Source organism: Herpailurus yagouaroundi, unplaced genomic scaffold (genome assembly GCF_014898765.1).
Source record: "Herpailurus yagouaroundi ecotype Mexico unplaced genomic scaffold, PumYag 187, whole genome shotgun sequence".
NCBI classification, from domain to species: Eukaryota; Metazoa; Chordata; class Mammalia; order Carnivora; family Felidae; genus Herpailurus; species Herpailurus yagouaroundi.
Window position 1 is genome coordinate 26067047 of NW_024412418.1, and position 12529 is coordinate 26079575.

General features: G+C 35.0%; 1 protein-coding gene and 1 pseudogene across 5 annotated transcripts in view; one reads left to right on the forward strand and one right to left on the reverse strand.

Annotated features, from left to right (window-relative positions):
• Positions 1-12529, reverse strand: part of LUZP2 (leucine zipper protein 2) — a 510394-nt gene that overhangs the window by 49882 nt on the left and 447983 nt on the right. The gene's annotated exons all lie outside the window — the stretch shown is intronic.
• The window catches only part of LOC121043752 (non-histone chromosomal protein HMG-14-like), a 21225-nt pseudogene continuing 8791 nt past the window's right edge, over positions 96-12529 (forward strand).

Genomic DNA, 12529 nt, shown 5'->3' on the forward strand with positions numbered 1-12529 from the left:
AACTCCTTGTACACTCCCTTGCTCTTTAGGGTAGGAAGAAGTGTGCCATTCATTTATTTGTTCATTCTTTCAAAACTACTTGCTGGGTGACCTAGATGTGCCCAGAATGTGGTGGACTACAAAACAGATGCAATCTCTATGCTCAAGGAGCAGCCAGTCTGCTAGAAGAACTGCATATAAAACAAGTAATTTCACAAAAATTTAATTAAGTACAAGTTGTATAACTACTATGAAAAATTTAAAAAAAATTTTTAATATAATATATTGTCAAGTTAGCTAACATACATTGTCTACAGTGTGCTCTTGCTTTCGGGGGTAGATTCCCATGATTCATCGCTTACATACAACTTTGAGAGCACTGCACACGATAGAGTGAGCTGATCCATCTGGAGGGTCGGGTAAGTTTTCCTGAAGAAGTGGCATTGGAAACGAGGCCTGAAGGATGAGCAGTTCCCCAGGTGAAGAGGCCAGGCAGAATCTTCCGAATGAGGGATAGGAACAGGTATGGGATTCTTCTTGGGAATAAGTAAACTTTCTAACTTTAAGGAACCAAAAGAAAGCAGTATGCCTGAGGAAAGATGAGGAGTGATGAAAGATCCAGTTGGAGTGGTAGCCATGGATGTCTCGTTAATGTCTGCCTGATTCTCTTTCCCAACTTTGGCTTTTAGCTTTACCCCCAGAGGCATCCACATTTTATATAGTTACAGCTTTCTTCCCCAACTGACCTCACGCAGATGCCCTATGTCTCCCTATACCGCATCTTACAAAATGTTGACAGAGCAATGTGATGAAAGACAAAGCTGATATGGATCATGTTGATATTCCTCTGTTGACTCACTTTTACATTCATGTTAACATAAAAATTCCTGGGTATGAAAACAGAAGCTCCTTCAAAACCTCTCTCCAACCTTTCTTTCTATACTTCCCTGTTACCTGGTTATAGTGATCACTGTCAATACTCAATATATCATACACTCCCTCTTTCTCCTTCCTCTCTCAATCACATGTGTGTGAACACGTATGCATACACACGGGAGCTGCACAGTGTGTTTAGGTCTTGCATTATTCGTTAACAGTCCCTTCCTGACTGTTCCTCTGCTCATGCTTAGTTCTACTTCTCCCAAATCCTTTTCCTGATAAATTCCCACTTACCCTTGAAACACTCTTGGAGTATATAACCTGCACTAATGAATCCTTTCAAATTCTCTCTTGGAAAATCACAGTTTTTTTTCACATTCTGTCCTTCCCAAAGACTTTTTGTTTTCATTGAAATATGTCAGTTTTCATTTCTAAAATGCTTAATTATCTTTAACTATACTGAAAACTCCATCAGTTAGAAATCATTTAGTTGCAAGTTATATAACCTCACACTAAGAATAGCCTAAACACTAAGGGTTATTATTTCACATAAGGAATCCTAATATAGTGAAGTTCTGAGGTTGGATAATTCTGTAATCCAGGCATGGCATCAGGGTCCAGTAATTTTTCATCCTTCTGCTTACTGTTCTCAGAATATTCCCAAATAATTATAAGATGGCTATAGCAATTTTAATTTAATAGCTTTCTGAATTATTCTTTTGGCTATACATGATTATATGCCCCTTACATATTTCATCAGTTGTAGATGGTAGAGTCTAAGTAACAAAATAATTTTAAAAGTTATTAAATTAGACCCCAAGAGAAATTATTTATTCAGAGGGCCCTAATATATCATAAAGATAAGCAAGGCTTCAAAGAATTCAAAGTATTCACATTCTCAAGAGATAATGGTTGTAGGGGCATATGGGTAGCTCAGCTGGTTAAGCATCTGACTGTGGCTCAGGTCATGATCTCCTGATTCGTGAGTTCAAGCCCCATGTCAGGCTCTGTGCTGACAGTTCAGAACCTGGAGCTTGTTTCAAATTCTGTGTCTCCCTCTCTCTCTTCCCCTCACCCGCTCATTCTCTCTCTCTCTCTCTCTCTCTCTCTCTCTCTCTCTCTCTCAAAAGTAAATAAACATTTAAAACATTTAAAAAAAGAGATAATTTTTGTACTAGAGCAGCAGAGAGGAAAATACTATTTGCAGGTGATTAAATTTAGAATCAAAACCCATGTACAGTACTTCATATAGCAGAATCCATTTATTTGTATATATTCACTAAAAAAGGGAAAACAGCTCTATAGAGATGACAACAGAAAAAAAAGAAGATGCAATTGGTGAAACATAAAAGGATACATAGTGCTGCAATAAAGACTGATTCCTCCCAAATCAAGAAGAATGGGATTTTGTGGTGCCTGACCAGATCAGTCAGTAGAACACGCAACTCCTGATCTTGGGGTTGTGAGCTCAAGCCACACGTTGGGCATAGAGCTTACTTTAAAAATATGAAGGTTTATTTATGTCTTCTTCCCATTTCTTCACTGGATTATTTGTTTTTTGGGTGTTGAGTTTGGCAAGTTCTTACAGATTTTGTATACTAACCCTTTATTCGATATATATTTGCAAATATGAAGTGCTGATTCATAGAGGCACTTGTACCCCAATGTTTATAGCAGCTCTTGCAACAATAGCCAAATTACTGAAAGAGCCCAAATGTTCACCAACTGATGAATGGATAAAGAAGATGTGGTTTATATATACAATGGAATACTACTTGGCAATGAGAAAGAATAAAATCCTGCCATTTGCAACGTGCATGGAACTGGAGGGTATTATGTTAAGTGAAATAAGTCAGTCAGAGAAAGACAGATATCATATGTTTTCACTCATATGTGGAACTTGAGAAACTTAACTGAAGACCATGGGGGAAGGGGAGGGGAAAATAATTTCAGAGAGGGAGGCAAACCATAAGAAAACAAACTGAGGGTTGATGGGGGTTGGGTGACAGGGGAGAGGGAAAAATGGGTGATGGGCATTGAGGAGGGCACTTGTTGGGAAAAATAAAATAAAATCAATAAAAATCAGAATGAACTTTTGTTTGAAAAACCTTATATTTAGCGTCAGAAAATTAAGTTCCTGAATAGGTTGGTTATAGCTGGATTCTTCTGGAGGAAAATATGGTCAATTAAAAATGGGGAGATGAGTAATCATATTTTATTAGAATATCACAAATGGAAGATATTCATTTTTGGACATTTCTTTTAAACATTTCTCAGGAAACGACTTTAGTTGTATGAATAGTGTGTGGTATTAGACTAATTTTTCCAAGGTAAAGGTCTTTTGTTGCTGTTCTCTTCTGTGTCTATTATAGTAAGGCTACTGTGGAACCATTCCATAAAAATATTAGATTTCAGAAAACACCGTGGATTTTCAAAAGAGTCTGGAACATTGATTACATGCCTGATGAAGTTCACAGATGATTGTTAATACAGGTGGAACTTAGAAATTATTATGAGGCTTTAAATAATATTCTAAAAAAACACATTCCAGGATGTGAAATTTGAAGTCATGTTTAAGAAGGTGAACTGAGTGACACTAAATCACAACAACATGCCCTTCTATTCATATTTCTGTCTTCTGAGAGTGACCTCAAGAAACCTCAGAAATCAGGCCTCCATAATGTCAGTTTCAAAGGTGTGCCTGACCAAACCTCAAGCTCAATAACTTATGAGATAATCATTCATTCAGTAAACAATTATTCATCAGTTACTTATTAGTTTTAGACACTGTATGAAATGCTACTGAGTAGAGGGATGAATGAAAAAGGAAGGGAGATATAAAAATGAACAAATAGGATTTCTAACTTTACATAATCTATTATTTTAGAGTATAAGACAGATGTTTATCTAAATGTTACTTGTATAGTTGTTAAAATGGAAAAATGGGCAATACTAAAGCTTAGAAATAAGGAGATACATGAATCAATTACAGTGTACATCTATAAGGAAATTATATGAAATAATTCAAATAAAATTTACAATGCATTTCAATAGATGTCATTATTTTACTCGTAAAATGTTAACCAACTGTATCACTCTTTGTGAACAATTAATATCTCTGTAAATCATTTTACTCATATGAAAAATGAGAATACATTCTGTATGATGATGGATACATGTAATTATACAATTCTCAAAATACAAAGAATTTAAACCATCAAGAAACCTAATGTAAACAATGGGCTTCGGATGATAATGATGTGTCCATGTAGGTTCATCAACTATAACAAATGTACCACTCTAGTGAGAGATGTGAGTTGTGGAGGAGGCTGTGTGGGAGGTGGGGAGCAAGAGAGTATATGGGAACTCTCTCTACTTTCTGCTAAATTTTGCTATAAATCTGAGACTGCTCTGAAAAATGAAATCTATTTGAAGGGAAAAAATGATACTACTGTATTATAACCTAAAATCTAAAATAAATACCTATAATTCCATTCTGATATAAATAAATGACTAAATAAATAAATGGGGTGAAGAACAAATATTCTTTACAGAAAAATTATAAATTATATATATATATATATATAACAGACACACACACACATATATATGTGTATATATATAAATATATATAAATTTATATTTAATTTGTATATAAACTTTATTCTTTGGAAATGAATCATTAAGTTCAGCTTACACTCAAGGGAAGGGTACTTAAGTTTCACCTACCACAGGAGGGAATGTGTGTGTGTATACATATATGTGTGTGTGTGTGTGTGTGTGTGTGTGTGTGTGTGTATGTATAAAATATTATATATATATATGTTTGTGTAAAATATATATGTAAAATGAATCATATACACACACACATACATGCACATACAGAGAGAGAGAGAGAAAGAGAGAGAGAGAGAGAGAGAGAGAGAGAGAGAGAGAGACACTGACATTCCCTTAATGATTCATTTCCAAAGAATAAAGTATGGAAAAGGATGAATGCTAACTTTGTGGAGAAATCTTGCAGAAACCATTTTAACCAAGTGATGAGGATTAACATCACCAATGATATCACGTACCTGACATGACGATAAAAAGAGCACCACCATAACCCTAGTATAAGCATAAAAATCTGTAAACAGCACAACTTAGAAGGATGGATATTCTACAAAATATTTGACCACTACTTCTCTCAGTGTCAAGGTTATGAAAAACAAAGAAGGACTGAAAAACTGTCACAAGCCAGAGGAGACTAAGAAGACATGATGACTAAAAATGCAGTGTGGTACCCTGGATTGGATCCTGAAATATAAAAAAAGGACATTAGTAGAAAAACTGGTGAAGTTCAGATAAGGTCTGTAGCTTGGTAACAATATATCAGGGCTACTTTCTTAGTGTTGTTAAATGCACCCTGTTTATGGAAGATGTCAACATTAAGGGAAGTTGAGTGGAGGCTACTCAGGAATTCTCTGTACTATCTTTGCAATTTTTTAATTCTAAAATTCTTCCAAAAGATAAAGTCTTAAGAGAATGAGGATAATAATACTTCTTCCTTCTAGAGTTTTGTGAGGATTAAATATGTTCGTATGGGTAGAGCACAATTCCACAAATGTCAACTATTGATATGATTAATGTTTATTAACAAAATTTTCTAAATTTGTCTGTGAAAAATGTTTTATTAGAAAAATAATATGTTTGGGGCGCCTGGGTGGCACAGTCAGTTAAGCGTCCGACTTCAGCCAGGTCACGATCTCGTGGTCCGTGAGTTCGAGCCCCGCGTCGGGCTCTGGGCTGATGGCTCAGAGCCTGGAGCCTGTTTCCGATTCTGTGTCTCCCTCTCTCTCTGCCCCTCCCCCGTTCATGCTCTGTCTCTCTCTGTCCCAAAAATAAATAAACGTTGAAAAAAAATAAAAAAAAAAGAAAATTAATATGTTTAAAAAGCACTTGATATTATAAATGATGGTGGCCTTATGTCTATGAGAAAATAAATATGATTTGGTATATTGATATAAAATACGTATTGATGTATTGATACCATATACATGTTCAAAATATTAGTTTATCTCAAAGCATTAAAAATGGCTAAAAGTAAAAAAAAAGAAACTAGGAATTCAGACATAGTCTTATTAAATATATTTTACACATTTTAAAGTTGGCAGTTAAACATTTTATCTGTTTTATGCCATCAAAACATTAAGCATATGGAGAAGCTAGAGAATGTCTGCTTGTAATGTGGTTCCAGTGAAAGTGACCAAGGGCATGTTTTTAACTATGTTAGTAGTGACAAAATGCATTTGGGATTTTACTGGGCCACTGCTGGGGCTTTTGCAGCATCAGCAGGAAGGATGAGGAAGAAGTGAGAACTGATGTTTCAGAGAGATAGGGACAACTCCCTAGGTGTAAAATGGTGGGGTCCAATGTTTATAATGTCTAATGCATATGGCAGGTTTAGACAACTGTGTAGGGAGGTCAGCAGGAAGGAGTTTAAATCACTCATCTAAAACATAGTATTATAAGCAGCAGGTAATAATGAAAGCATCAGTATTATTTACATTATCTTATTATTCAGGTTAGTGACTCATGAACATACAGGGACTAGGAGGATGTTATATTTTGCAAAAGTGAGACACCTGGGAAAATGTCAATCAGGATTTCTTAAGTGCTCAGCAAAGCAGGTTGACATTCATGGAAGGACCCTCATCCTAATAATAAGAGGAAATTGAATTCCTAATCCATGAAAATAAAGTGAATGTTGGCTTTACAAATGGTCAACCCTGTAGGAAGAGAGTAGGAAATGTTGCCTCTTGGGTCTTTACATAAGCATTCAGGGAAACTCTGTTATCAAAACTCCATCTTTTGATACTGTGGTACTCCAAGTAGTGGGAAGGGTTCTCCTATATATGTTTTAATTTTATCAGGAATGATTCCTGAATGGATTAGACTCCAATGGTAAAATTATCCATGGAGAATGAGCAGCGGCAAAATTAAAAGTTCTCAGGGACTCGATGAGATCACATGGCACATTCTACATTTTAATCAAAGTCTGGACAATAAGCATAAGGTTATTTAGGAAAACTAAACATTGGTGTGTCTCAGATAACTTAGATATGGTAGTTTTACCATTATCCATGAAAAAGACATTCATGGAAATTCACAGCTTTATATTTTGTTGTAAAATAAAATTAGAATATTTTATAGACTATATTGGAAACCAAATGGTCTGAACCTCATGCTCACTTTCACTGACTCTAGTCTAGCCTTGAGGGGGGTAACTAACCAGGATAGTAGGCCAGATTAAGGCACATCTGTTTCCATCATGGATACTGAAATTCACAACATACACATACATGACTGAAGATGAAACATGAAAAGAGCATGTATTTAATATGAAAATTCACAGCAGTTGCTGTCACTAAAAAGAGTATGTTTATTCTCCATGATAGAATGACGTTATGGTTGTGAACTCATGAATACACTGTAATTTGGCTGATGTGGAACAGTTCCCTCTCAGATTCCTCATTCATTAATTTATTCGTTTGTTCATTCATAAAATATTTGCTATTGGTTACAATGCATTATGGCGAACTTTAGAGGAATTCACATAATGAAGATATGCCCCAAGTCCTCAGGAGTTGACTACTGAGAATTAAACTGTCAACTATTATATGTCCGTTTAGTAGTATCATTGGAAATTTCAGAAGTATCAGAGACTTTAATTTTGTATATAATATAAAGATATACTCAACTGATATTCTTTAATCTACCCACTTATAAGAAGCTAACATTAATTGAATACTTATGAAGGTGCTCTAAATACATTACCTCATTCAACCCTACCTACAACCCTACAAAGTTATTATTATTGTATTGTATGAGATAACAGATTCTTAAAGATGTCAAAGCACTTGTCAAAGATTAAATCATTTAGGTTTACCTGAATAGAAACATGGCTGATTTTGTTTGTTTGTTTTGTCATTGTTGTTTTGTTTTGTTTTTGTTTTTGTTTTCTTCTCGGCTCTCTATTCTATTCCACTGGTCTATATATCTGTTTTTATACCACTACTATACTTTTTTGATTACAATAGCCTTGTAATATGGTTTGAAATCAGTGAGTGTGATGCCTCCAATTTTGTTATTTCTTAGTATTGCTTTGGCTTTGGGGGGTCTTTTGTGGTTTCATACAAATTCTAGGTTTGCTTTTTTTCTACTTCTGTGAAAAATGCCCCTGGAATTTTGACAGTAAATTGAATCTATGGATATATGTGGGTAGTATGGGCATGTTACAAATATTAATTGTCTCCACAGGGAATACTGTTGAATGATTTTAAAAAAATCTTCCAAATGTATCTTAGCAGTGTAGATTCTATATTTAATATCTTCTGAATCAACAGGAGGTGGCAGATCAAAACTGAAGGCTTACAAGTGCCTTCCTGCAACTTTACTGAATTTATTAGTTCTGACAATTTTTCCTGGAATCTTTAGTTTTCTATGTATAACATCATGTCATCTACAAACAGAGATAAGTTTACTTCTTTCTTCCCCATTTAGATGCTTTTTATTTCTTTTTCTTGCTAAATGCTCTGTCTAGGACATCCAATACTATGTTAAATAAAAGTTGTGAGAGTGGATCCTTGTCTTGTTTGGATCCTAAAGGAAAGGCTATTAGCTTTTCACAGTTGAATATGATGTTAGCTGCGGGTGTGTCATATGTGGCCTTTATCACATCGAATTCCTCTATACCCAGTTTGTGGAAATTTTGTATCATAATGGGATCCTGAATTTTGCTAGATGCTTTTTCTGTATCTATTGAGATGATCATATGATTTTTAAACCATTGACTGATTTGTGGATGTTCAATCACACACCTATGGAATAAAACTCCCTTGATCATGGTATAGTATCCTTTCAATGTACTGTTGAATTCTGTTTGCTAATATTTTGTAGGGGATTTCTGCATCTATGTTCATCAGGGATATAGGCCTACAATTTTCTTTTCTTGTAGTGTCCTTGTCTGACTTGTATCAGGAGAATTCTGGCCTAGCATGAATTTGGAAATATTCCCTCCTTTTCTTTTTTTCCTTAGAACTCTGAATATAATTGGTATTAATTCCTCTTTAAATGGTCAGCAGAATTTACCAATGAGGCATCTGGCTCTGAACTTTTACTTGCTGGGAGGTTTTTGATCCCTGATTTAATCTCCTTTGTAGTAATTGGTCTATTCAGATTTTCTATCTCAGCATGATTCAGTCTTGGTAGGTTGTGTGTTTCTAGCAATGCATCTATTTCTTCTAGGTTGTCCAATTTTTGGTGTATAATTATTTGTAGTAGTGTATTATGATCCCTTTTATTTGTGTGGCATCAGTTGTAATGCCACCTCGTTCATTTGTAATTTTATTTGAGTTCTCTATGTTTCTTGGTAAGTTTAGCTAAAGCTTTGCGTATTTTATCTTTAAAAAAAAATCAGCTCTTAGTTTCATTGATCTTTTCTATTGTCTTTTTAGTCTCTATTTCATTTATTTCCACTATGATCTTTGTTATTTCTTTTCTTTTGCTAATTTTAGGTTTAGTTTTTTCTTTTGCTAGTTCTTTGAGTTAGAAGTTGTTTGAGATCTTTTTTTTTTTTTTCTTTATGCAAGTGTTTATCACTCTAAATTTCACTCTTAGAACTCCTTTTACTGCATCCCTTAAGTTTTGGTATATTGTGTTTCCATTTTTACTTGTCTGAAACTATTTTTTAATTTCTCTTTTTCTTTTTTGACTCACTGATTATGCAGGAGCATACTGTTTAATCTTCACATATTTGTAAGTTGTTCAGTTTTCTTATGATTCTTTTCTAATTTCATACAATTGTGGTTAGAAAAATGCTTGATACTATTTCCATCTTCTCAAATTTATTGAGTTGTTTTGTGGACTAATATGTTATCTTTCTGGGAAAATGTTCCATGTGTGCTTGAGAAGAATATGTAGCCTCTGTTAGATAGCATATTCTGTAAATGTCTGTTTGGTCCAATATATCCTTTTCTGTTTGGGTGATAAATCCATTGCTGAAAGAGGGCTACTAAAGTCCTGTACTAGCATTATATTATACTGCTATTTCTCCCTTTAGATTTGCTAATATTAATTCTATATATTTAGGTGTTCCTATTTTGGGTACATATTTACTAATTATATAGTCTCCTGATGAATTGACTCCTTTATTATTACATAATGACTTTTAAAATATTATTTGAGAGAGTATGAATGAGTTGGGGAGAGGGTAGACGGAAAGAGAGAGACATGAGAGAGAGAGAGAGAGTCTTAAGTAGGCTCCAGACTCAGTGCAGAGCCTGACACGGGCTCAATCCCTCAATCCTGGGATCGTGACCTGAGCCGAAATTAAAAGTCAGACACTCAACCTATGTTGCCACCCACATACTCCTATAATGACTTTTTTGGTCTCTTTTTACAGTCCTTGGTTTAAAGTCAATTTCTTTTTTTTGATGTAAGTACAGCTATCTCTGCTTTCTTTTGTTTTCCAAAAGCACAGAATATCTTTTTCTATCCCTCACTTTCACTCTGCATGTGTCCTTGAGGCTGAAATTGGTCAGTTATAGGCAGCATATAATTAGGTCTTGCTTTTGTATCCATTTTCCTACTCTATGTGTTTTGACTGAATAGTCCTTTTATGAAATGTAAAAAAAACATTTTTTACATTTTTTTTTGAGAGACAAAGTGTGAGCAAGGGAGGAGCAGAGAGAGAGGAAGACACAGAATCCAAAGCAGGCTCCAGGCTCTTGAGCTGCCAGCACAGAGCCCAATGTGGGGCTCGAACCCACGAACCGTGAGATCATGACCTGAGCCGAAGTCGGACACTTAACCAACTGAGCCACCCAGGCGCCCCATGACTAAATAGTCCTTTTAAAGTGAATAGTGATAAGTACACACTTACTATTGCCATTTTATGAATTGTTTTCTGGGTTTTTTTTTTTTCTATTTACTCCTTTTTTCTTCTTTTCTAAATGCAAGGGGGTTGTTACCAGAACCACATCTTCAGGTGTAAAGTGATTGTTGGGCTCTCAGCCTCTAGAGCCAAAGTCAGGTGACTTCAAAACCTCAGTTGCCAATGACCTACTTTTGAGACTTAGGATGGTTCACTAGTCTCTATAAATGCTTTAGTTTTCTCTAATATTCATCAGAATATTATCAGTACCACCTCAAAATGTTCTTCTGGATTTTAACTAAGAAAACTTGTGCAAAACTTGTGTAAGTCAGTTACAGAGCAAGTACTCTATAAAATGTAAGTGTTGTGATAACATAAAAAGCACTACATATTTAAATGCTCATTCCTTTTTGTTCGAGTATCTCTAAACTTCTAAGTAGTGTACATTTTGGTGATTTGACGCCCTAATTTAGCATAAAAAACCTGGGTTCATGTGGCACCTGGGTGGCTCATTTGGTTAAGCATCTGACTTCGGTTTGTGAATGTGAGCCCTGCATCAGGCTCTGTGCTGACAGCTGAGAGCCAGAAGCCTGCTTCAGATTCTGTGTCTCCCTCTCTCTTTGTCCCTCCTCTGCTTGCACACTGTCTCTCTCTCTCTCAATAAATAAAAATGTTAAAAAAAAGTTTAAAAAAACCCTGGGTTCATGTTTTAGTTCCTTTTTAAGTAAAATCCTTACAGTAAGATCTGTTCTATGCATTGTGATAATCTATTAAACTTCTTATAGTAATCATCATAAAGAACTATGCAAATTAATTTATCACTATTATTATTATTACTATTAGTATTGAGCATTCAGAACCCATGCAATAGCCTACAATAGAGAAAAGTTTGGTCTTTGAGTATGCTTGATTTGAGTAACTTCCTAGGTTAGGTAGCTATATACCCTCAGGAAATATTCTTGCTTTCATAAAGAGGAGATCAAAGAAGACTAAACATGTCATAGGAAAGCTTAACACCAGCCCTCTAGGAGATTCAAAACGCTGTCTATAATTTCACATAATCCTGAATATCAAGGAGCTTCATATAGTGATGAAAAGCAAGGCTACTATTTTTAATTTTCTTTGAAACATTGAAGTTCAACTCACAGTGCATTGAGGGCGGATCAAGACGACAAATAATTCTCTGGCCTTTCATCAGATCTAGTACCAAGAATAATTACTTTCAGCAAATATAAAGATCTTATGTTTCCTATCGTTTTTGGAAGCTCTTTTATGGAAATTCTTTTGATAAATGCTCAAATTATTTTCTTATTGTCAAACTCCATGTAGAATTTTGTGATGGACACTTCCCCAGGGATGGACACACAATGATATTTCATCAGAACAAATTAGTCTGAAACTAATCATATTGAGTTTGCCCCCATAACAACCTTTTGAGGAAAACAACATTATCCTCATGCTATTGGTAAGAAATTAGTTTTTTAAAAACTGCCTTTGTTACACAGCTGATTAATTACAAATTCAAATCCAGGTAGTTTGCCTTTAGAATCTATGCTTTTTTTTTCAACATATGAAATTTATTATCAAATTGGTTTCCATACAACACCCAGTGCTCATCCCAAAAGGTGCCCTCCTCAATACCCATCACCCACCCTCCCCTCCCTCCCACCTTCTCAGTTTTTTTTTTATATATGAAATTTATTATCAAATTGGTTTCCATACAACACCCAGTGCTCATCCCAAAAGGTGCCCTCCTCA